Raw genomic sequence first — 23,908 nt, forward strand, 5'->3', positions numbered from 1 at the left:
GCGTATTTCCTTGTAGAGGGAGAGATGGAGATGGAACTGATGGAAGGGCTAAATGTTGGATATAAAAAGAAAGATTAATTTAGAATATTGGACTGGACTCAAAAGAGAAGTTTAGGGAAAATTACTCTTAGGGGGAAGACACCAACTATTCTCCATCTCCACCTCCAGCAGGTCATAACCAGCATCACCACGAGCCAAAACAGACCTCCAGGGGCCAACCCTTTTTATCCCTTTCCTATGCACCAAAAGTCCCATTGCCTTCCTCACACAAGTGACAGCCTGGCCTTGGGATTTATGAGCGTGACATCTCTGTGGCGGGGCTGTAAGCGCCTGCGCCCCGGCTTCCGGAGAGCCTCATGCAAGGGTGAGCTCATTGCGGGGGCTTGAAAACTCTCTGTTGACCGTGTGACAGAGTGAATGAATGAAGGGGAGTCACGTTGCAACAGGTGAGCTTTAGGTCAGACATAAATGCTTCTTGTCAGGCTCATGAAATGCTCAAACAGCTGTGGGGGGAGCGTGTGGTTTGCACCATGTCAGGCTTCAGCTCAGGGAGGATTAACCCATTGGCTGCAGCAAAGTTACTGCAAGTGGATCTGTTTCATCCACAGCACATGCCGGAGGCTGGAGGGTCAGTCCAGCTATGGCCACAGAGGGCCCTTGCAAATATGTAGAGTTCTAGAAGTCTAAAAACAGTGGGAGCCACAATGCGTGGGACTCATGAATCTCAGGCCAAATCCTAAAAACATTCTACCATTTGCTGCCTTGACCAGAAAAAGAAAAAAAATGTGTGAGTGTGTGTGTATGTGTGTGTAATAAGTTTGTTAAGTTCTGCACAATGTCTTAGAATCACCTCTTTTTTTTTTTTTTTAAAGATTTTATTTATTTATTTGAGACAGAGAGAATGAGAGACAGAGAGCATGAGAGGGAGGAGGGTCAGAGGGAGAAGCAGACTCCCTGCCGAGCAGGGAGCCTGATGTGGGACTCGATGCGGGACTCGATGCGGGACTCGATGCGGGACTCGATGCGGGACTCGATGCGGGACTCGATGCGGGACTCGATCCCGGGACTCCAGGATCATGACCTGAGCCGAAGGCAGTCGCTTAACCAACTGAGCCACCCAGGCGCCCCTTAGAATCACCTCTTTAGGGCAGGTAAAATCCTGGCCAGGTAGGCAGAGATTGTTTGACAGTTTTGGGGAATATGAATGCAAGAGAATGAGAAGTGAAGCACACTGTTTATTCAGCAACACTGAAAAAACATTTAAAAAATAGCAAAGTGGAGGGACGCCTGGGTGGCTCAGTTGGTTAAGCATCTGCCTTCAGCTCAGGTCATGATGCCAGGGTCCTGGGATCGAGTCCCCGCATCAGGCTCAGCGGGGAGCCTGCTTCTCCCTCTGCCACTCCCCCTGTTTGTGCTGTCTTTCTCTAACAAGTAAATAAATAAAATCTTTAAAAAAAAATAGCAAAGTGGAAAAAGGGAGGACTAAATAGTAAAGAGATACGGATCCGGAGAACAGATTGGTGGTTTCCAGAGATGAGAGGTTAGGGGAGAGTGGGCAAAAGGGGTTAAAAAGTACAAACTTCCAGTAATAAAACAAACAAGTCCTGGGGGGTATGATGCACAGCAAGGGGACTGTAGTTAATAATACTCTACTGTATATTCAAAAACTGCTAAGAGAGTAGATCTTGAAAGTTCTCATCATAAGCAAAAAATCTTCGTAACTATGTGTGGTGATGCATGTTAGCTATACTTATTGTGGTGATCATTATGCAATGCATGCAAATACTGAATCATTATGTTGTAAACCTGAAACTAAGATGATGTTCTATGCCAATTATATCTTAATTCAAAAATCGTAACGGGCAGCACCTTGCCCATCCTCTGTCTACTTTGACCAGGATTCTCAGTTGAAATGCATTCTACATTATGACTCAGCCCACAATAATGATGAATCACCTACCTACCTACCTACCTACCTATCTACCTACCTGAGACAAAAGTTTTACAAAACAATACTTAGCTTACTATGTGCAATGCACTCTGGTATCGTCCACTATATTCTTTTTCTTTTTAAAAAATGCTGGTGAACCTATGAAGTTCTGTGGCTTTGGCCATTAATTTTGACACCATGGCCCCAGGTAGCTTTGGACTGAGGGAGTTCTGCGGTGGACCGGGGTGGAAAGCGCCTCGTGCTGTGCAGGCTGCAGGAACACGGCAGGGCCTAGGTCTTGCCGAGAGTGTGGATGCCTGTCTCTGCGCTGCTCCAGGCCAGGTCAGCCTGCTAACCCTGTGCTCCCAAACTACGCGGGCTGAGGCGTCAGGAGATGGGGTGAGTGGTCACCCCCTGCAAGTCTCTCAGCCTTATGAGCCTCTGGCGTCCCCACCTACAAAACAGAAATTCGGCAAAGCTCATTGATTCAGACCCTGTGACAGAATGGAATTTGTTATAATTTAGTTAGGGGTGACTACAATTGCTCATCTGAGAAATGTGAATTTAATCAAGTGATGTTTTTTTGAGTCCTGCCCAGAAAATGTCAGTATCTTTCCATTATATGTTAAAATGCTGACAGAAGTCACCCCACCCCAACTGCTTACTCTTAGCTCCCTTTTGTCAGACAGATAATCTGAATCAAAAGGATTTCATTGGAGTGCCATTTTCTTGGTTATTGAGAGAGGTGACACTTGGCCTCAGGCTAACGGGAAGGAGCTTCTTGCACCTCCTTGTGCGGAAGGGCAGGCCTGGAGTCCTGCTAAATGGAAAAATACTGTATTGTCAGCATGTTATTAGAGAGTGTTATGCTGAGAAAAATGAATGTTTTTACTGTTGGATGTTAGTGTTCTTGAGTGGGAGATGCCCTGAAGTTTCATGAATGAGGAAAGAGGAGTTCTGGACGCCTCACTGGTGAGGAAGCTGAACCTCAAGTGGGATGGGTCCTCTCACTGAGGCTCTGAGACCGGGCCAGGCATGAGGTCTTTGTAATCACCGATACCTGTCTAGAGCCCACAAGGGCCTGGCCCATGGTAGAGGCTTAAAATGTAGTTGTGGGACAAGCAAACGACAAGGGACATGCTGGAGGGGACCTCTTCCTGGGAGGCCTGTGTGCCTTGAAGTTTTTTCTGTATTTGGCAGCAGGGCAGTTGACAAGAGCCAGCAAGTCCATTGTCCTCTTGTACTGTGATTCTCCTCAGACGTGGTGTCAGTTCCTCGGTCACCAGCTTTGTATGTGCACTTCTGTGCCATGTGGCAGGCGGGGGGCCCCGCTGGGACTGGGGGCCAGGGAAAGGGGTGGCCATGTGCTCTGCCCCTTTCTTTCGGGCTCTGGTGTGGATCCCGGCATGGAATCCCCTGGAGACCTCCTACTAGAGGCACAGAAGACAGGAGAGAAAGACTCAGCCCTGGATGGCACAGCATCCAGCAAAGACACCCCTTGGGAAGGAAAGCAGGGTGCATAGCACCTAGGTTGTGATAATGATGAGATTTTGGAGAAATCCCAAAGAGATCGGCTCTCGGCTGTACGGTTATTTGGTCGGTTTTTACTTCTGGTCGGCTCCAAGGACCTCCAGGCACCTATTCATCGATTGCCTTAAGGATAGAATAACTGCTGGAATTTCTTTTATAGCATTTCCATTCCTGCTGGGGTTCTTTTCCCCCCTAAAATGCGGGCTATGCTTTCAGAAAATTAGACTTTATTTAAAACCTCAACATGGTTAGTTGTTTATGTTGGTGGAGACACGATGTTTGCAACATATCTAGGATCGGCTGAGACTTCTTTGTCCTTGTTTCATAAGATCAGTGGCAGCCGCCTGAAGTAAAAGCTCCTGGGGGTCAGGGCCACGCTTCTACTTGTGAACTACACGAGGGTTAGCAAGTGTACTCAACAAAGCAGACGTGAACAGCAGGATAGACTGAGTCATCTCGCTAAGGGGGTGGGGTCACTATGATGCAGAAGAGGCTCATTTACTGCTAGAAATGATGTAATTACAAGGAATCTGAAATGAAACAGGGAAAAACAATTATATTGCCTCAATGGGAGAACACACCAAATGAGTTTTCCTGTTTTTCCTGTTTTCTGCAGATTTAGAAAATCAGTAATAAGGCATCAGACCTAGATGAGTTTTAACAGTGTATTAACTTTATAAAGGATTTCAGTACTGAACTGTTAACTATAAAGTTAAAGGGAAGTTTTCCCCTGGCTATGGCTACGGTTTGCCATTTTTTCACCCGTTTTTCATCTCACCATCCCTCAAAGCTTCATGAGTAGCTTTAATGAGCAACCTAGAATAGGAAGAGTTTAGAATTCAAGATGATTACCTTACATTTTTGGACAGTTCAAAACATTTCCTCTTGTGCCATCTCATTTAATCATCATAACAATCCTAGAAGATGGTGCTCCTATTAACTATGAGTAGTTCTGTTGAGGTAGCAAAAGGTTGAGAGAAGCTAGAATCTCAACACTGTCCTGCCTCTGTTCCTAGAGAGATATATATGCTGAAGCCAAGTGAGGGCTAATTCAAAGCCTTTGTTAGCACAAGGCTTTTGCCCCCAATGCCAGTGCATCCCCCAGGGAGCCAGGCTGGACTGCTTGGCGGGCTCCTTGTGACCAGGCAGAAGCAACCATGTGACAAGTGTTTGACAAGCAAGCTGCACTTAATTCTCAGCTCTCTGTTTTCCTGCTCTGAGTCTGAGGAGAGAATGGTCCAAGAAAATGGGAGACAAGTGAAGGAGAAGAAAAGGAGACTCCTTTAAAGCCTAGAGCAGGACTGGCCTGTTTCACCTCATCAGAGCAGGACAGTGCCCAGTAGCTTCCGTGGCCTGGGAACTGTCCTAAGTCTCTGGCCCTGAGGGATTTGCAATTTAAAGATCGGTACTCTTTAGAGAGTGAGACCTTGCCGCTCAACACTCAGCCCAGGGACGAGACCTTGCTTTGCCCATATTTGCCCTCTTCTTCCTTGGAGAATAGGCGGGAAGGGATAAAGGAAGAGAATATGGTAGCCAAGAGCCTCCTTACGGGATGATAATCCTTCCTGTATGATAGCTGATCATACTCAGACTCAGAAGGTTCAGTAGCTTGTCCTACATCATGCATTGGGGCAGAGCTAGAAGCAGGGTGAGAATTGCATCCCTCCAAGCCTCCTGTTGGACGAGCAGAGCTGTACTGCACATCCCCCCAGGCCCCACTCCCTGCTGAGACTGCACACATCAGCAGAATATACACAACAGCCGCTCATGAGCTGTGAAAGGCAGTGGAGGGAACTGTGAGTCTGGCTCCTTCTAGGCAGAGGAGTTAAAAGTACTGAAATACGAAGGAAGATTTACAGGAACTAAATACATGGAACTGGGCTACTTGATGATTACGAGGGATGTGATATCAGGCTGTACATTTTTGAAGGATGGAAATGCTTGACATGATGAGCTAGTTAGCACAGACTATGATGAAGGAATGAACAGTACGAAGTCGGATAAGTTGGATAATGGAACGATAACTAAGAACTCTCTTTTCCTTCGTCTTCTTTCTGTAGAGAGGAGAGGAATACACAGACTTTGGCACCCTGATGAATTTAAAAGTTATTTTTCCAACACAGGCATCCACTGATTGCTGTAGAATGAAATAGAACAAATGAAGATTTCAATCCCAGATGAATTTCCTATCCTCTTTTAAATAAACTTTGCATAAATGCCTCTTCTTTCACATCTTTCCCTATGTCCACTGTCAGTACTGTAATTCTTGCTCCATTAAGTCTCATTGGGCCACTAGCCATCTCTCTTCCTCGAGATTCTCTAACCACTGTACCCTCCACATGGCCACAACGTGACCTTTCTAAACCACTTCCCAGAATAATACTGTAAAACCACATGACCTAACATGAAGACTTTATGAGTTAGCCCTCTTTCTATTGCAAATAATAAAAAACCTGACTCAAGCTGCTTACATTAAAAAATTTACCTTTTAGGTTACTGTCACGGGAAGGTCCAGAGATGGGAGGACTGGCTATGGGATGGTTTAATCCTGAGGCTCAGCGATGTGATTCAAGACCGAGTATCTTTGTGTCTCCCTCTGGCCTCCCATGGTGATGCCAGCTTCATTCTGTACTGGTGTGGGCTGGCCCCGGGCTTGCAGGAGGAAGCCGGCAGCTTGTAGGACTGCAAACTTCCCTGACTACTTTCAAAGAGACAGTGCTGTCTCAGGATGCCGGGCGAGAATCCCGAGATTCACTCGATTGGATAGGCTTAGGTCACCTGCCCAAACTGAACCCATCTTTGTGGCCAGAGGAATGGTGAGTGTTGGTTGGCTTAAGTAAATTAGGGACTACCCTGCACATGGGTATTGGGTAAACCTCACCTGAAGTACTTGGGTTGAATAGGGTTGGGAGATTCCAGAACAAATGAGGGACTGAAACAGGAAGGACCGAATGCTGGGTGTGCCACTAGAGACCCTCCACAATTGAGTTACCAACCATCTAATCCATCTCAGGTAGTTCATAGCTACCTCCTTTGCATCCCCTGTACTCAGCCATGTGGGACTATTTGTTGTTCTTGGAATAGCCCCTGTAATCTCCACCTCCAAGTCTTTACTCATGCTGTTCTGTAATCTAGAATATACAGCCCCGCACACCAGTATGTTGAAGAACTACTCATCCCCGAAGAGCTAGCTCAAAAGCCATTTTTCCATGGGTGCTTTTTCAGAGTCATAGCCAAATTAATATTTCCCTTCTCTCTTCTCCAATTCATCTTCTTCATGGTACCAGCTGTGTGATTCTGGGCAACTTTCCTGACCTGTGTGAGCTTCCGTTTCTTCCTATGTAAAGTGTGGATAACACGAATGTCTATGTCAAGAGTTGCTGTGCAGATTAAATAAGTGAATACATGTCAGCTCTTAGAACATTGGCTGAGTCTTGCTGGACTCATCAGCATGGGTTATTATTTTCATTTTTGCATTTTATATACCAGTGAGCCTTGTGATAGCCTGACTTTGGGTTTATCTCTCCAATTGATTGTGAGCTGCTGGAGTGCAGACTAAAACATATTTACCATTTTATCTTTCTTTGATTCACTTAAATATTTTTTAGCACCACTCTGTGTCAAATAGTAGGGTACAAAAAGCAGGACATGCTCCGTCTCTGCCCTTTTAAGACCTAGCATGTGCCCAGCATGGAGACGGCACTCAAGAAGTGTTTGTAGAGTTGAACTGAAATTAGGACGGACAGAAATAACTATGTTTCCTGGCTTGGTGGCCCCGGTGTTTACGAGTGAAAATCCAAGTGAAGCCTGACCATAACAGCTGGTCCAGGTCCAAAGGCGGGCAAGAACCATAACTTGGACTGGCTGAGGTTGTGCCATTTGGGGTTATTGCCAAAGCAGCAGACAAACCATGGACAGAATATACCACAGATAAGGATATTAGTGAAGTGACAGGACCACAGGTAGGTGATCTTGACATGCACTCAGCACAAGGCCCACAAGGTCAGAGGACCCCAGAATGGAGGGTTGCTTCCTTTTGGGCCTTTTGGGTTGGGCTGCGGTATGGCAGCCTTCAAAGATCCCCCTACGACCAGAGGGGGAAATTCTTGCTGTGCCTGACATAGCCTCAACCTTTCACATTCTTTTTCTTACTTTGCCTTTTGGCCTATTCAGATGAACCAAGGAATTTTGGTAAAAGGAGGCTTTGCAGTAATTCAGATGAGATGCCAGCGGTGGCCTGAACAGGATCATTATTAGAAATGGGGATGGGGTTGTATGTGGGTTTTGAAATATTGAGGAAGGAGAACAGATTGGACTTGATGATTGTTTGGATGTGCAAAATAGATCAGTGGGGATGATTCCATCACAAATAATTGACACCCGTTCTCATGCTGGGAAAAACAAAGGAAATGTATTCTCTCGACAGAAGACTTAAGGTTAGGACCCACTGTAGGGTGAGTTCAGCAGCCCAACATTCCTTGCCTTTCCACTCTGCCACTCACAGCATGGGCTTCCTATCACATCAACAGATGGCCACGCCCAGTGACAGGTTTTTGTTCATATGGGATGGGAGAAAAAAATTGGCTTCTCTTTCTGAGAAGTCTGAAACAAGCCTCTTCTGTTTCTTTGGTCTAGATTGACTTAGACCTGCCCACCCACAAACCAATCAATCACTAGCATGGGGGATGAGAGTTCCACAGTGGACTTGAGGGTGGGGTGGGTGAGATCAGGTGGAATGGATGGTGGGGGGGCAACCATGAGGTTGCCGAGGCCACTAGGTAATGGTAGTACCATCTACTGATTAATGGGAGGAAGAATTGGTTTGGCGAGAAGATAATGGACTTATTTTTAGATTTGCATCCTCATGTTTGTTTTCATGTCATAGAGGAGTCCAAAGGATGCTTAGGTCACTGGAGAATTTCTGAGGACACATCCTTAATCAAGAAGAGTATGGGCCCGAGAAGCTATACCCTCTTTAAGGAGCCTTCTTCCATTGCCAGCCCAGACTCCATCCTAGCTCTGGTAGAGGTGGTCTTACCACACTGGCCAAACCATGTGTGAACATTTTTCTGCTTCCAAAGGGGTGCTCGCTTCATTGCTCCTCACTAACTCATCTCAGCGTCATGTTCAAAGCTCAAATGAGATGGTGCATGAGTACCTGGTAATTTTAGGTCTGCTGATTAATCTTTAATGGGCTTTTTCACTTCCCAAGTGCTGCTTCTGCAAGTATTATGCTACCATGAGGAAGAAGGGTTGTACTGCAGACAGTTGCTCCAAATGCAAGGTCTAGCCTATGGTGTGTTTGGAATTCACAAGTAACTAGTAAAGCATAACTCGAATGAGATCTTGAGAAGTAGCATAGTATAGTGGTTAGGAATATAGATGATGAAGTCAGACTGTCTGGGTTCAAGTCCCAGCTACACCACTACAAGATGTGTGACCCAAACATTCTTACTCTGTGCTTCAGTTTCCTCATCTGCAAACTGAGGATGATTATGATGATACTAACAGAATCTACCCCACAGGCTTGTTAATAAGTCAATTATATGTGAAATGCATAGAGAAGACTTTGGCATATAGGAAATGCTCTTTATTTGCTTGGTTCTTGATTATATTTTTTAAATAAATTCTTTAAAAATTTTTAATTGTATACTTTTCTTCCTTTTATGAATAAATTCTAAACCAAATCGTACATTCAGGGTTTGATTGAATGTTTCTTTGTGGCATAGTCTGAGTAACTTGATATGGAATCAAAAGCCCATCCCAGCTGACCTTAGGGCAGCTCGATGCCAAAGCTGTGGTCTCAGGGGTTCCTCAAGACTTGGCTCCATCTCGGCCACAGGTGGTCTATTACCTTGTTTAACTGATTACAGCCAATTAGAGGGAAGGACTTAATTTGCCTTTCTAGCACTTATAATCAGCTAAAATATTCGACATCACTTCCTGATGCTAAGATCTCCTGCTTCCTCTTTCCCACACAAGAGCAGCAAAAAGAAAAGGATATTCAAATGGAGGCGTTTTCCAAGTGTTTCTAAATTTTTACTGGATGATTATTTCTCCTTCCCTTTGGCTTTTGACACATTTATAAATCGGTTATGTAATAATCTATTGCAGCTTTGAACTAAATGCAAATCACCTCTTTTAAAGTCGAAGGAATCAGAAAATTTGCAGAAAAAAATTAAGGAGATGGAATTTATATAGGTTAGTTTCCCATTATAAAAGAATATATGCTTAATATGGACATTTGGAAAATATAGAAAAGTATATGGGAAAAAATCACCAATGGTCCCAACCAGAAATAGGTACTATAAACATTTTAGTATATTTTCCTCCAGGCTTTTATTCTGTGTATAGATTGTGTTTGACGTAGTTGTGATCAAAGCCCAAATACAATTTTGTGTCCCAAATTTTGTTTTATAAATATTTCCCACGTGGCTATAAATTCTTAGTAAAAATTTATAACAGTTGTATGGTATTTCACTATGTTTGCTTTTCTATTACTGAACACTTCATTTAAAAATTATATCTACTATTTTCATATTTTCTTCCAGTATTTTTGGTTTCTTATTTATAACTGATTTCAGGCAGTAGAATATGTAGGTCATAGGGCATAAGCATTTTTAAGGCTCTTGATTCATATTGTCTATTCTAAAATGTCTATTCCAACTTAACCTTCCCACCAACAATGGGAGAGAGTGCACTAGCAGAAGGTAAAAGGATTTTATCCCAGTGCTGTCCAAAGGAAGCTGGTAGGGTTGCTATTTCCTTTCCTCCTGAGTTCCTTTTTAAAAATTATTGTGATTTAAAAACACAATAAAATTTATCACCTTAGTCATTTTTAAGCATACAGCTCAGTCTTGGTGAGTATATTCATAACGTTATGAAACAGATCTCTAGAACTTTTCATCTTGCAAATCTGAAACTCTATACTCACTAAACAACAACTCCCCTTTTCTCCCTCTGTCCCACCCCCCTACTAACCTCCAGTAACCATTGCCTATTTTCTATTTCTATGAATTTGATACTTTAGATACCTCATGTAAGTGGGATCATACAGTCCTCCCAAGTCCCTTTTGGAATAGTGTATCTAGAAACTACTTGCAGAGAAACTGTCAGTGAGTGTGACTTCCGTGAGTGAGAGGTGAGAGACAGGTAGACCATGCTACCTTCCTCTCCCTTATCGCTACATTGTCCACCCCAGCCCCAGCCTATCCCCTTGGAGCTCCATAGTCTTATAACCATCTGCCTTTCAGATGTCACTACTTGGATACCCCACAGTCACTTCTCACACAACATGGCCAAGACCAAACTCATCACCTCATTCCATTTCAAGCCTGCTCTTTGTCCTCCGAGTTGCCTGTCCTGGCGGAATCCCGCCATCATCCATCCGGGCGTACAAGATAGAAACCTGGAGCTGTCCTGACTCTTCCTAGTTGCTTATGGCAAAGTAACACGGGTCTCCAGCCCTTCTGCCAATTCTACCTTCTAAATATCTCTTGAACCTGACCCATCTCCTTCTGCCTGTTCTTCATTTCAGTCTCTTACTGGGTTAGTCCCCAACTTCTCCCTGCTTCTAGCCTGACTCCCTTCAGTCCATACTCCAAACTACTGCCCAAGTTATCTTCTTAAAGGACAAATCTGATGATCTTACTTTCTTGCTTAAAATCTTTCATGGTCTTTAGGGTAAAGTCCAAAGTCCTCAAGGAGACTTTTCATGATCCGCCCCCCCCCTCCCCAGCTCATCCACGCCTTCCCCTCCAGCCCGGTGCTGCAGCTGTGCACACCTGTTTGCAGAGCACCTCATACTCTGTCAAGACCCCTAGGCCTTTTGCACATGCTGTTACCTCTTTTTGGAATGCCTTTTTCTGCCTTCCCCTCTTGGCCATGTGTTATTCAGCCATTTAAGTGTCAGATGAGTCATCCCTTCTCCAGGAAGCCCTCCCAAATTCCCCAGCCTGGATCTGGTGCCCCTCCTCTGGCCCTCACAGTCCCTAATACAGACCTCCACTTTTGAGTCATCCTTAATTACTGCCTTACATACTTATCTGTCTCCTCAACTAGATTTGTAAGCTACTTAAAGACAGGTTTTGGATGTTTCATATCTCCATCTCCAGCCCTAGCCCAATGCCTGGCACATATGAGATGCTAAAAAATATCCTTACTGAATGCATATTGAATGAAGTCACCCTTGATCTTATTCCTCCACCACGCTGCTGCTTTCCAAGGAAAGGACAGAACCTTCTCCCTGTTGCTACAGCATATATAAGGTTATACAATGAGTCCTTATAAAAGCCAGCCTTCCTCTCATTTATAGGGAAGAAGTATGGATAATACTGTATTTTCAAAGTGGAGACTTCCATGTGAGAATCAAAGCATTACTAAATCTTGTGACCCCATGAAAAGCCAAGAAACATAGAAAGTACTTTTCTTTTAACAGAGCCCATGTATTTTGTCCAGCATACTACTGTCCTCTGTCAGTGGTCTCTAACACCTCCCTGCACCCCTTCTAAAAGCTTAGTACCAAAGTGCAAAAAGCCCAGAAGTATGAGTCTAAGGACAGGTCATGGAGTCCAAAGTCATGACTCAACTGTATTTCACCCTCCTTTCCTATTGTACACTGATGCATGTGCTGGTTTTATTCAGTGTGGAAACTTTTTTTTTTAAATGAATACACTGAAATACCTTTCGTCTATTACCCCATTCTGGAAAAGACTCCCTGAAGAAAACTGAGAAAGTAATTTTGTAAAGCATTTTTTTAAAGGTTTTATTTATTTATTTATTTATTTATTTATTTATTTATTTATTTATTTATTTATTTATTTATTTATTTATTTATCAGGGGGAGTGGGAGAGGGAGAAGCAGGCCTCCCACTGAGCAGGGAGCCCGATATGAGGCTCCATCCCAGGACCCTGGGATCATGACCTGAGCCGAAGGCAGACGCCCAACGACTGAGCCACCCAGGCGCCCCTGTAAAAGCATTTCTTAATCAGGTTAGAAGTCTAACGAGAATTTCTCCTTTAATCCTGCTTCGCCCCATATCCGCGCCCTTAGCTCCGCCCCCCCCCAACCCTTTTGGTTGCTATTGCAATTCAGTGGCATTTGCTCCACAATCAGCATTTCTTCCCCTTGCCTTCCCACTCCCACCGTCCTGGGAGGCAGGGAAGGAGGCCCGTACGAGAAGGAGAGAGAAAGAACCCCAGTACTATTCAGCCTGCCCGGCTCCCTACAGGAAGTGATCTTTCTGCTCTTAGGCCAGCCACACGCCTCCCAGCCAGCCAGCAGCTCTAACTAATTAGCACACGTGATGGGAATTGGAAACAAAGTCGCCAACAATAGGAGCGTGGGAACCAGGACTGCGGCGCAATTACAGCTCCCCTCCTCCACTACCCGCCGCCCCCCGCCCCGCCCCGCCCGGAGCGGCGGGCGACGCGCTGTCCGCCTGGGCAGAGGGCCGGCGGGATCCCGGCGCCCGGGGCCTCCCTGTCCCCAGCGTCCCTCCAGTGGGTCCCGCCGCTCCTCTGCTTCTGGGAGCGTCCGCACACAATAGGGGGAAAGCGTGTTTAGGGAATCGCAGGTCTTGCCAGGTCACGGGGCAGGTCAGTTACCCTTTGTTGGGGAAGAGAGAGGGAAGAAAGACGGTCATCAGATAGCCTCCTTGCGGCAGCTTAGGGACCCTCCAGTTTAGGAGCGCAGGCCGCGCGCTGAGGGCCGGGCACCCCACTGACATCTGCGGGGGTGGGGGGTGGGGGTGGGAGCTGCAGGCTCGGGGAGGAATGCACTTGGGTTATATTCTGTGTGCACACGTGACCCTGGCCTTTACCGCGTGCTGTTGCAAAAGGGCTGTGCCAGGGGCTGGGTGCAGCGACAGCAAGCAAGGGCGCCAGGAGGGAGAGAGCCCGCACCTCCAAACCCGGCTTACCGGCTCACCATAACTAGCGGTCAGCAGCTCTGCCCGCTTGTACCCAGAGGTCTTGGTCCAAGTGATTTCAGAGATGGGTTGATGGAACTATGCTTCTGACCTTACCCAGTACGTTGCATTCCACGTATGTTAGCTTTATTGAGATATAATTCACATACCATACAATTCACTCATTTAAAGTGGACAATTCAGTGGTTTTTAGTATATTCACCAGAATCCATTTGAAAATATTTTCAGGGCACCTGGGTGGCTCAGTTGGCTAAACGTCTGTCCTGGCTCAGGTCATGATCTCAGGGTCCTGGGGTCAAGCCCCCCTCTGGCTTCCTGCTCACCGGGGAGTCTGCTTCTCCCTCTGTCCTCCCCCACTGGTGTTCTCTCTCCCTTTCTATCTCTCTTCCTTTCTATCTCTCTCTCTCTCTCTTTGGAAAAAAAAAAAAAGAAAGAAAAGAAGAAACATTTTCATCCTCTTAAAAAACAAAAACAAAACCCCTGGGTCCTTTAGCTTTCACTCCCTCTGTATCTCTCCCTCCCCTACTCCCCAGTTCTAAGCAACCACTAATGTACTTTCTGTCTCCTATAGATTTCCCTATGCTAGAGAGTTCATCTAAATGGAATCATATATCATCTTTTGTGACTGGTTTCTTTCACTTAGCATGTTTTTAAGGTTCATCCATGCTGTAATATATATCAAGACTTCCTTTTTATTGCTGAGTAATGTCGCATGGGCTATAATCACATTTTGTTTATCCATTCATTTGGTTGATGCACATGAATTGTTTCCACCTTTTAGCCATTATGAATAATGCTGCTATAGACATTCACATGCAAGTTTTTGTGTGAACATGCTTTCATTTCTCTTGGGTGAATACCTAGGAGCAGAATTGCTCAGCTGTGTGGTCAATTTGTGTTTAACTTTTTAAAAAAAGATTTAATTTATTTATTTGTCAGAGGGAGAGAGTGCACAAAGAGGGGGAGTGGGAAGCAGAAGGAGAAGCAGGCTCCCCGCTGAGCAAGGAGCCGGATGCAGGCTCCATCCAGGACCCGGGGATCACGACAGAAGCTCAACAGACTGAGCCACCCAGGCGTCCCAATTTGTGTTTAACTTTTAAGGATAATGACAGCTTCCAAATTGGTGGTAAATTCCCAACCAGCAATGTATGAGGGTTTCACTTTCTGCAGATTGTCCCCAGTACTTGCTTTGTCTTTTTTATTACAGCCACTCTGATGGGTGAAAAGTGGTTTCTCAGCCTTTCCAGTCCTAAATTTCTAAAGTCTTTCTGGGTATTAGATCTGGACCTTGCATAGTATATCCTAGAAGGGTCATGAATGGTAACTTAGTGAATTAGCTGCTAACACACAATGGTATTACTGTTTCCAGTGAAAACTGAAGTAGAAGGTAATTATTTACAAACATGTATCTGATATCATAGAGCTGGCCAAGAAAGTTCTCAGTTAAGAGTTGACTCCATTTGCTACTTCCCCATCCACACCCCCACCCCATTTACAAATCTTAGCTTCTACTGTCTGTAACAGACAAACTATTCTCATACTATATGATTAAAAATGACCCTGTATATTCAAAAACTTCAACTGGCAGTAAAACGTTACTCTGGTTTGTGTTGTCCAAACCCAAAGTTATTTCCCTGGAGCCAGGGTGTTTGATCAGATTTCAAGTTTATTTAGATATAAGCATAAATTCTCATTTATAGGAAACTGCTTTTATAATAACAGTTATAATGTTTCTGTTTACATGACTAGCTACAGATTACCAAAGGGGTGGGTTACCATGTTACATTAAAAAAAAATTCAGACAGTAAGTTGTATTTATAGCAACCAAAGGGGGGAGAATCCCCTCCTGGCTTAACCTAGTTATTTCTCAAATTCAGAAATGACTGTCATAATCTCCCATTTATTTCAATGTAGTATTTTTCTTAAGCAAAGATATATGTTGCATATAGTGATTAAAGCAGGAATATGTTTTAGTTGGGAGAGGTCATATTTAACTAGATGAGCAGCAAGAGTTGCAACTGACAGACACATGCATGGATCGCATCATCACCTTTGCTTGGTTTAGCAGTGAGTCTCAGTCTTGGCTGCACAAGAGAATCACCTGGGGAGCATGGACAGCACACTTATGCCAGACACCATCCCAGAAGAATTAAATCCAGGGATGCCTGGGTGGCTCATGGGGTTGGGCGTCTGCTTTCAGCTCAGATCATGGTCCTGGGATCCTGGGATCCTGGGATCGAGCCCTGCGTCGGGCTCCCTGCTTGGCAGGGAGCCTGCTTCTCCCTCTCCCTCTGCCCCTCCCCGCCTCCACTCATGCTCTCTCTCTTGCTCTCAAATAAATAAAAATCTTTTTTTAAAAAAAGAATTAAATCCCAGTGCCCAGTTTTTGTTGTTTTTGGGGGGGCCAGAGGGGAGGCTAACTTCAGTATTTTATACCAGATCCCCCGATAGATTCCAAGTGCAGCCAAGTTTAACCCACGGTCTAACCCATGGTTCTCAAAGTGTGGTTCCAGGATCAATAGCATCATCACCTGGGAACTTGACTGAAATGCTTAATCTTGGGCGCAACCCAGACTTACTGAATCAGAAACTCTACAAGAAGGGCCAGTTCTCTGGGATTTAACAAGTCCTCTGGGTGATTCTGACATGTGCCAAAGTTTGAGAACTACTGATCTAACTAGAAATTCTCTACTTCAGCTGCACATTGGAATCTCCTGAGAACTTAGGGAAGAAAAATATTGATGACTGGGCTCTATCCCCAGAGATTCTGATTGGGATGGTTTTGAGATGTGGTATAAGAATTGGAATTTTTATTTATTTATTTATTTTTAAAAGATTTTATTTATTTATTCATGAGAGACAGAGAGAGAGAGAGAGAAGCAGGCTCCCCGCTGAGCAGGGAGCCCGATGCGGGACTCGATCCCAGGAGTCTGGGATCATGACCTGAGCTGAAGGCAGACACTTAACCATCTGAGCCACCCAGGAGCCCAAGAATTGGAATTTTTAGAAATAGCTCCCCAGATAATTCTAATATATGGCTAAGTTGTGAACAATGGATCGAAACCAGCAATTCTTAAAGTATGGTTCTGAACCATCAGCATCAGTTTTGCCTGAAAACTTACTTGAAATACAAATTCTTGAGCGCACTCTAAATCTGCTGAACCAGACACAGTGTGGGTGGGGCCCAAGCATCTGTGTTTTAGTAAGCCCTCCTTGTGATTCTGAGGCTTGCTAAAGTTTGAGAACCACTGATCTAAACATAGATCTGAAGTTGGAATATATATATATATATATATATATATATATATTTTGGGTGAATCATAATTCAATACCAAATGATGGAGTAGACCCTGGAGGAACATGGTTTCTTTGTTTATATAATTAATACATATTATTAAGTTTTATTATTACCACTGTAATGTTCACCTAGTTTTTTTTTAATTAAAAAATAAATTTTATTTATTTGAGAGAGAATGAGAGAGATCAAGCACATGAGATGGGGGGGGAGGGTCAGAGGGAGAAGCAGACTCTCTGCTGAGCAGGGAGCCCGATGCAGGACTCGATCCAGGGACTCCAAGATCATGACCTGAGCTGAAGGCAGTCGCTTAACCACCTGAGCCACCCAGGCGCCCTTCACCTAGTTTTTAATTATTTCACCTTTGTGGATTTGAAGGATGATCTCCTGTATGCTTTCATCTTTTATTTGCTCATTTATTTGGGTTTCAGATGCCTGCACATTTCAGTTGGGGGCAGGGGGGACAAGAGCTCCCTTTCTTCTCTATGGGGCTCTTCCCATGGGAAATTTATTTTGAGAGACCATGGTTTTTCAAGTAGGCAGTGACTTCCTTAAAATATCAAACCATTCCCAACAACAAAACCATCAAATCCAAATAGCTCAGTGGAAGAGTTTAACATACATCCTGAATTAATTGGAAAAGTATAAAGTTCTTATCATTTGAAAGAGCCTGGCTGACTTCAGAGATGCATCACTGAATACTGTGTATCCCACCATGATCTTTTGATAGACTGGACAACAAGCAGCTTTTCTCCTCCACTGTCCTCCGTTGGAGCCAAGTTTCTTTATTAGCAAAGACAAACGGCTTCTAGATCAGTGGTTCTCAAAGTGCGGTCCTTGGAACAGCAGCAGTGGTACCTTGCCCCCCAGGTACCTGTGATGCATGCTAGAAGTTGAGAACCACCATGGTGGAGCAAGAAATCTGGGAATGGTTCTTGATTCGCTCCCTGCAGGGCACTATCATCTCCATCTAATGGCATGCCAAGGATTGCTCCGTGTTATTTCAGAATTCCTTCCCCTCTTTCATTCCCTCCCTGAAACCATAGCTTGAATCCAGGTTCCTTCCTAATGGATTCTCCAACTCTAGGCCTTCTTTCTCCTATGTGTATATGTCTTTCTGTGTCACCTCAGCTATGTGTGATGGGGATTCCACCTTCCCCCTTTTGTTTCTGAACCCAACTGGATTGTCCTATCCCGTTTCATTTTCTTTGTCCTCCTGGGCATGTTAATCGCTTTTCCCTGCTCTCTCCCTCCGCTGCCCTGTTTCCTTACACTTGAGGCCCTCCTTGCCCCACTTAGGCACAGACCACCACACCCTCTCCTGTTTTCTCTCCTAACTCCATATAAATGCCACAAGCAGAATAAAGGCAGCCAATTGCTGTTGACCCATTGCATTGAAGTGTCTACTCTGACACAATTCTTTCTTTATTCCCGATCCACATATTCTTACTCCCTGGCTGGCACTTAAACATGTGGGTCCTAGAGACCCAGATTTCATGAATAAACACATGGAAGAAGCAATATGAAAATTCCTCCTAGAGAACAATATGGATGGCCTTGTGGGTTCCTTACCTGTCAGTCTTGTTCCCAAAAAAGTGAGAGAAAATGTTAAGAAAAACGATACTATGATGTGTTCTTGCTCAATCTTCTTTAAGATTTTTGGTGTGTTCACACAGTTTAGTGTTGTGGGCCAGACTGTCCAAATGAAGAAAGAAAAATATTTATAGTCTATACATGGTGACTTGTGTAGAAAAATTTTTTTTTTTTTTTAGAAAGGGAGAGAGAAGGGGGGAGGAGCAGAGGGAGTAGGAGAGAAAGAGAATCTTAAGCAGTCTCCATGCCCAGCATGGAGCCTGACTTGGGTCTCCATCTCACAACCTTGAGATCAAGAGTTGGTCCTTAACCGACTGAGCCACCCAGGCGCTCCTTGTGTAGAAAACTCTTAATGTGGGGCGCCTGGGTGGCTCAGTCGGTTAAGCATCTGCCTTCAGCTTGGGTTATGATTCCAGGATCCTGGGATTGAGTCCCATATTGGGCTCCCTTCTCAGCGGGGAGCCTGCTTCTCCCTTTTGCCCCCCCACCACGCTTGTGATCTCTCTCTCTCTCTGATAAATAAAATCTTAAAAATAAAGAAGACTCTTTTTTAAAATTTTTTATTTATTTTAAAAAGATTTTATTTATTTATTCATGAGAGACAGAGAGAGAGAGACAGAGGCAGAGGGAGAAGCAGGCTCCCTGCAGAGCAGGGAGCCCGATGCGGGACTCGATCCCAAGACCCTGGGATCATGATCTGAGCCGAAGGCAGACGCTTAACCGACTGAGCCACTCAGGTGTCCCAATAAAGAAGACTCTTAATGATTAACAATTGTAAAGCAAAATCGTGTGTGTGTGTGTATGTGTGTGTGTGTGTGTGTGTGAGAAGGGGATCTAAGTTCATAATGATAAAATCCAAAGAACTGTTAGTGAAACTTCTCTTTCCAGATTCTCTCGTTCCCTTCTCTGTCCCTCAGCTTATTAGGCATGTATGTCTACGACGTACTTACCAGCAGTGTGTCCCAGCAGGAACTCTGTAGGATGTAAAAGGGATATGCTATACTATAAAAGTGCTTTGGAGCTTGTCAATAAGGACTGAGTTTTGGGGAAAGAATAAACGAAAGTAATATTTATCAATTAGATAACATTGATTTAAAAGCTAATTCTTCTAGTCAAATTTCAAGAAGAAAAACTCAATAAATGTTGCAAATCAGCCATAAATGGTACCAGGAGAGTATGATTTTGTGTGTGTGTGTGTGTGTGTATTTTAAGTCTATGTTTTGAATAGAAATTTTAGACACTAAGGTGGTATGAGTTAAGTACTAAAAAAATTTAAGATGGGCTGGTAGCAGACGTTTTGGTTTGGGTCACCAATTTAAGGAATACTTGAAATTTCTTAACGTTTTTGGGTTTGCTTTGCTAACACCAGCAAAATATTGAATGAACTCTTAAAACTGGGTGTGGAAATTTACTGAGTCATGTATTTTACAGAGGACAAAAACTTAGAGCTGTGGATTCCTAGATAAGTGTACTTTTGATTAAAGTTTTAAGAAGCGCTTCAGTATTTATTATGATAACGGCATATGGACTGAGGCAGTGATGGGTGACAGCACATAAAATCAAAGACAAATCAAGCTCCTTAAGAGCCAAATACATCCTGCTTTTCAAAAATTATGGCATGTGTTAAACCCTATGAAAAATTCTGCCCACTCATTCTTCTATTTCATGTTTTTTTCCCAAGTGGAAGAAATACATTAATTTTACTCTATATACTATGTGTTATAATTACTGAATACAGTGTAACAAATATAAACCCCAAAGAGCCAAAATAGTTAAATATTTTATAGTGTCTCTAGATGGTAAAAGAAAAATTTATTCAGTTGTACATTTTATGAAAATCTGAGGAAGTGAGTTGTGTCCTCCAGAGCGTACTTTCAAGGAAGGTGAACGATCTGCCTGCTGCAGTCCTGAAGGTCGTTCACAGAGGGATGGCCACAGTTGCAAGACTGGCCAAAGGAAACCTCAGGACCACTTCTGGGGATTTTGTACGGCGGGGAGATGAGATAGAAGGCCTAGAGAGGGGGTCCTGGGTTCCTGTGTATCAGTGAGAGGCTCAGTAGGGTCGGTTCCCTACATTGTGAACTTGCAGCAGAGATGAATCATCTCTTCATTTCATTGTCGAGTATCTCAAAAAGGAGAGAGGCAGGAAGGAAGATTCCAGACAGAAAAGCCAAGCTCTAGTTAAATGGTGATACAGGGGCGCCTGGGTGGCTCAGTCGGTTGGGCGTCTGCCTTCGGCTCAGGTCATGGTCCCAGGGTCCTGGGATCGAGCCCCACATCGGGCTCTCTGCTCAGCGGGTAGTCTGCTTCTCCCTCTGCCGCTCCCCCAGCTTGTGTTCTCTCCCTCTCTCTCTCTCTCTGTCAAATAAATAAATAAAATCTTTAAAAAAATGGTGATACTAACTAGAAAAACTAAGCCCTTTGCCATTTGGGGGAAAAAACACTTATCTGATCTCATTAAATTATAATTAATAAGATATTTTAAAAAGAAAAGTCACTGAAAAATAGAAAAATATCTTTGATGTTATAAAAATGGGGCCTTTTAAGTGGGAAACATTTGTAAAAACCTTGTGTTTAGCTCTTTCAATTACTGAAAAGGAAAACATATTCTAAAAGCTGTGAAATAGAACACATCTATAACAGAAATGCCTACTCACAGAGATATATTGACGTTCTATAAGTTTTGAAATAGGAATTTTCTCAGTTTGGGTTGCCATAGCAAAATACCATAGATAAGGTGGCTTAAACAGCACAAATTTATTTTTTCACTTTTCCTGGATTGCAGAAGGCTGTCTTCTCAATATGTCCTCACATAGCAGAGAGAGAGAGAGCAAGGTCTCTGGTGTCTCTTCTTATAAGGGCACTAATCCCATCATGAGGGCTCCACTCTATGACCTCATTTAAACCTACCTACTTCTGTGTCACCTGGGTGGCTCAGATCAGTTAAGCATCCAACTCTTGATTTATGTTCAGGTCATGATCTTACGGTCGTGAGATCTAGCCCTGTGTCGGGCTCTGCACTAGGCATGGAGCCTGCTTAAGAGTCTCTCTGCCCCTCTTCCCTGCCAACAAAACCAAACAAACAAACAAAAAACCTAACTACTTCCTAAAGGCCCCATCTCCAAATACCATCACATTGGGGGTTAAGGCTTCAATATATGAGTTTCAGGGGGACACAATTCAGTACATAGCAGGGATCATATCCAAACACCTTTCACTTCATTTTCCCTCTTGTAATTGGAATGTTGCCTGGCCCCATTAGCCTTTGGGTATAAACAATGTCACATTAATACCCAGATTACAATTGAACCCTTCTTTTTGACCCCTAAGTTCTCAGCCCTACCTGGGCAGTGCCCCATCGATGTTCAGGACTGAGTTCATCAGTACCAGGTCCCCCTTAAGCCTGCTGCTCTGCCAAGCCCCCCAGCCTCCCCCCTTGGTGCATTACCCTGCACCCTCACAGTGCCATTTGGTGGTAAGTGTGCATGGAGGGGTGGGGTGCGGGTTGCAGAATGACCCCTTCCCAACCCTGAATCATGTTGTTACTGGGGTGCTTGTCAGCATTATTTTTTCACCAGAATAATCACGTAAACAGCTCCTTCAGCTCCTGGTCCTAATCCTTCTCTCTACTGAGACTCAAAATTGATCCCCTCAATTCTTCTTTTCTTCCTCATCTCTGCCTGGGGCCCCTAAATTGAAATGTAACAAAACAAACAAAAACCCAACAACATTCCTTTCCATCTAAAACCAAAGCTCCAGTGACTATCAATTCAGGGACACAGACAAGCTAGGTGGATCGCACCTGCTATTTTTTTTTTTAAAGATTTTGTTTATTTATTTGAGAGAGAGAATGAGATAGAGAGAGAGAGCATGAGAGGGGGGAAGGTCAGAGGGAGAAGCAGACTCCCTGCCGAGCAGGGAGCCCAATGCGGGACTCGATCCCAGGACTCCAGGATCATGACCTGAGCCGAAGGCAGCCGCTTAACCAACTGAGCCACCCAGGCGTCCAACACCTGCTATTTTCAAAGACAGAGTCTGTGAGTTCTGGTTTGGACTTCACCTGGAACCTCCTGCCACACTCTGCATTTTAATAATTTAAAATCATTTAAGATTTATTTATAAGTATCTATGAACACAAAAGTGCTAAATTACGAAATACTTAGAAACAGGATCTAGTGAAGTTGTAGGCCTCACTGGGGCAGTGTTGTATGGGCACCTAGGCGACTAGGAACACGGGCCTTCTCTTCCTCTGAAGGCAACTGGGCCCAAGTTCAGAGGAGTCATTCACAAACTTGCTTTTGTGACATCTTAAGATTTATCTCAATTGTATCCAGAGCGGTCTTGAAAGTCTGGAAATAAAAAGTAGCTGAATCATTTAAATCGTGAAAAGAATACACTACAAATTAGTATTTGAATTACTTTGAGCAAACAGTATGTTGTAAATTACTATTTGCATCATTTTCATTGAGAAAATAATGCTCTGGAAATTACTCTTTGAGGAAAAGAGGGCGTCATGGAATCAAACCACTAGCAGGGAGTCAGATATGATTTTGGGCGAATTTCCTACTTTTCTCTGCCTGGTCTTCCTTTTTGAAAACTAAGAAAGATAATAATTCCTCCTTCCTGGTTTAGTGTGAGGATTCAATTAATCATATATAAAGTTTTTAAAACTGTGCCTGGCATACGGTAAGTGCCATAAAAATGTTTGTTATTAAAAAGAATTTATGCAGAGAAGATTAGCATGGCCCCAGCACAAGGGTAACAACACAAAATTCGTCAAGTGTCCCATATTGAAACAAAAAAGTATTTATAAATTTCTCGAAGGAATTGGTCTCACAGATTAGTTAGCAAAGAACTTTCAAAGCAGAAGTTATATTATTACCAGAACTCAACAATACTTTTTATTAAGTTCCTTTTCACTTATGCTTAATTTTCTTATGGGTCAAAAGTTTGGGAAGCGCTGAGTTGCTGAGTTAGACACATGCCAATGAGGATTCCTTACTAAGGACTTCTCAGACCCATTCATGCTCTCCTGTGTCCTGATATCTCCAAGAACTTCCCAAATGTATTTGAAAACAGTCTTGAGAGATTAATGGTCTTTTATTTACAGAGTCTTGAGAGATTAATGGTCTGTGAAATTCACTTTAGCATTTTAAATACCACCTCCCCCCACCCCCCCCACCCCCCCCACCGCCGCCGCTTTTGAAAGATGGAGTGGCTCATCCTGAAGGAATTCTCTGGCAGGAGCAAGACTTACAGAAGCATCCTCTTAGGTGGCCCAACAAAGCTCAGGATGAGCAGCCCGTGTTATGACCACCACCATCATCATAACTCAAGCAATAAGACGTAACATGTGTGCAGTATTTTACAAAATGCTTTGTCTCATTTTCCCTTTCAAAAAAAAAAAAAGCAAAAGCTGAAGGATTATTTTTATTTCTAGATGAGGAAGCAGGCTGGGAGGACAGAGGTATGCACAGCTAGGAAAGGGTCCCCCAAACCCAGCAGGCAGCTTGGAATGCTCTCCTCCTCCCCAGCACCACACCGCTGCCTGCCGGCTTTCCAATTAAGCAATCCCCCCGGGGCGAGCACCAAGGCGTCTTACATCTGACCTCAATTAGGGGAGTTGATAGT

At 43.9% G+C, this 23,908-nt stretch overlaps 1 non-coding gene across 1 annotated transcript; it reads left to right on the top strand.

The window, feature by feature from the left end:
* Positions 1 to 22,960: 22,960 nt before the first annotated feature.
* On the top strand, positions 22,961 to 23,072 carry LOC123860680 (U6 spliceosomal RNA). Its single transcript, XR_006794797.1, has one exon. It is a non-coding gene; the product is annotated as a U6 spliceosomal RNA (small nuclear RNA).
* The last annotated feature ends 836 nt before the right edge of the window (positions 23,073 to 23,908 follow it).

The sequence above is a fragment of the Mirounga angustirostris genome, unplaced genomic scaffold (genome assembly GCF_029215605.1).
Source record: "Mirounga angustirostris isolate CCGP_5_RB_7025 unplaced genomic scaffold, mMirAng1.0.hap1 SCAF_4, whole genome shotgun sequence".
Lineage (NCBI taxonomy): Eukaryota > Metazoa > Chordata > Mammalia > Carnivora > Phocidae > Mirounga > Mirounga angustirostris.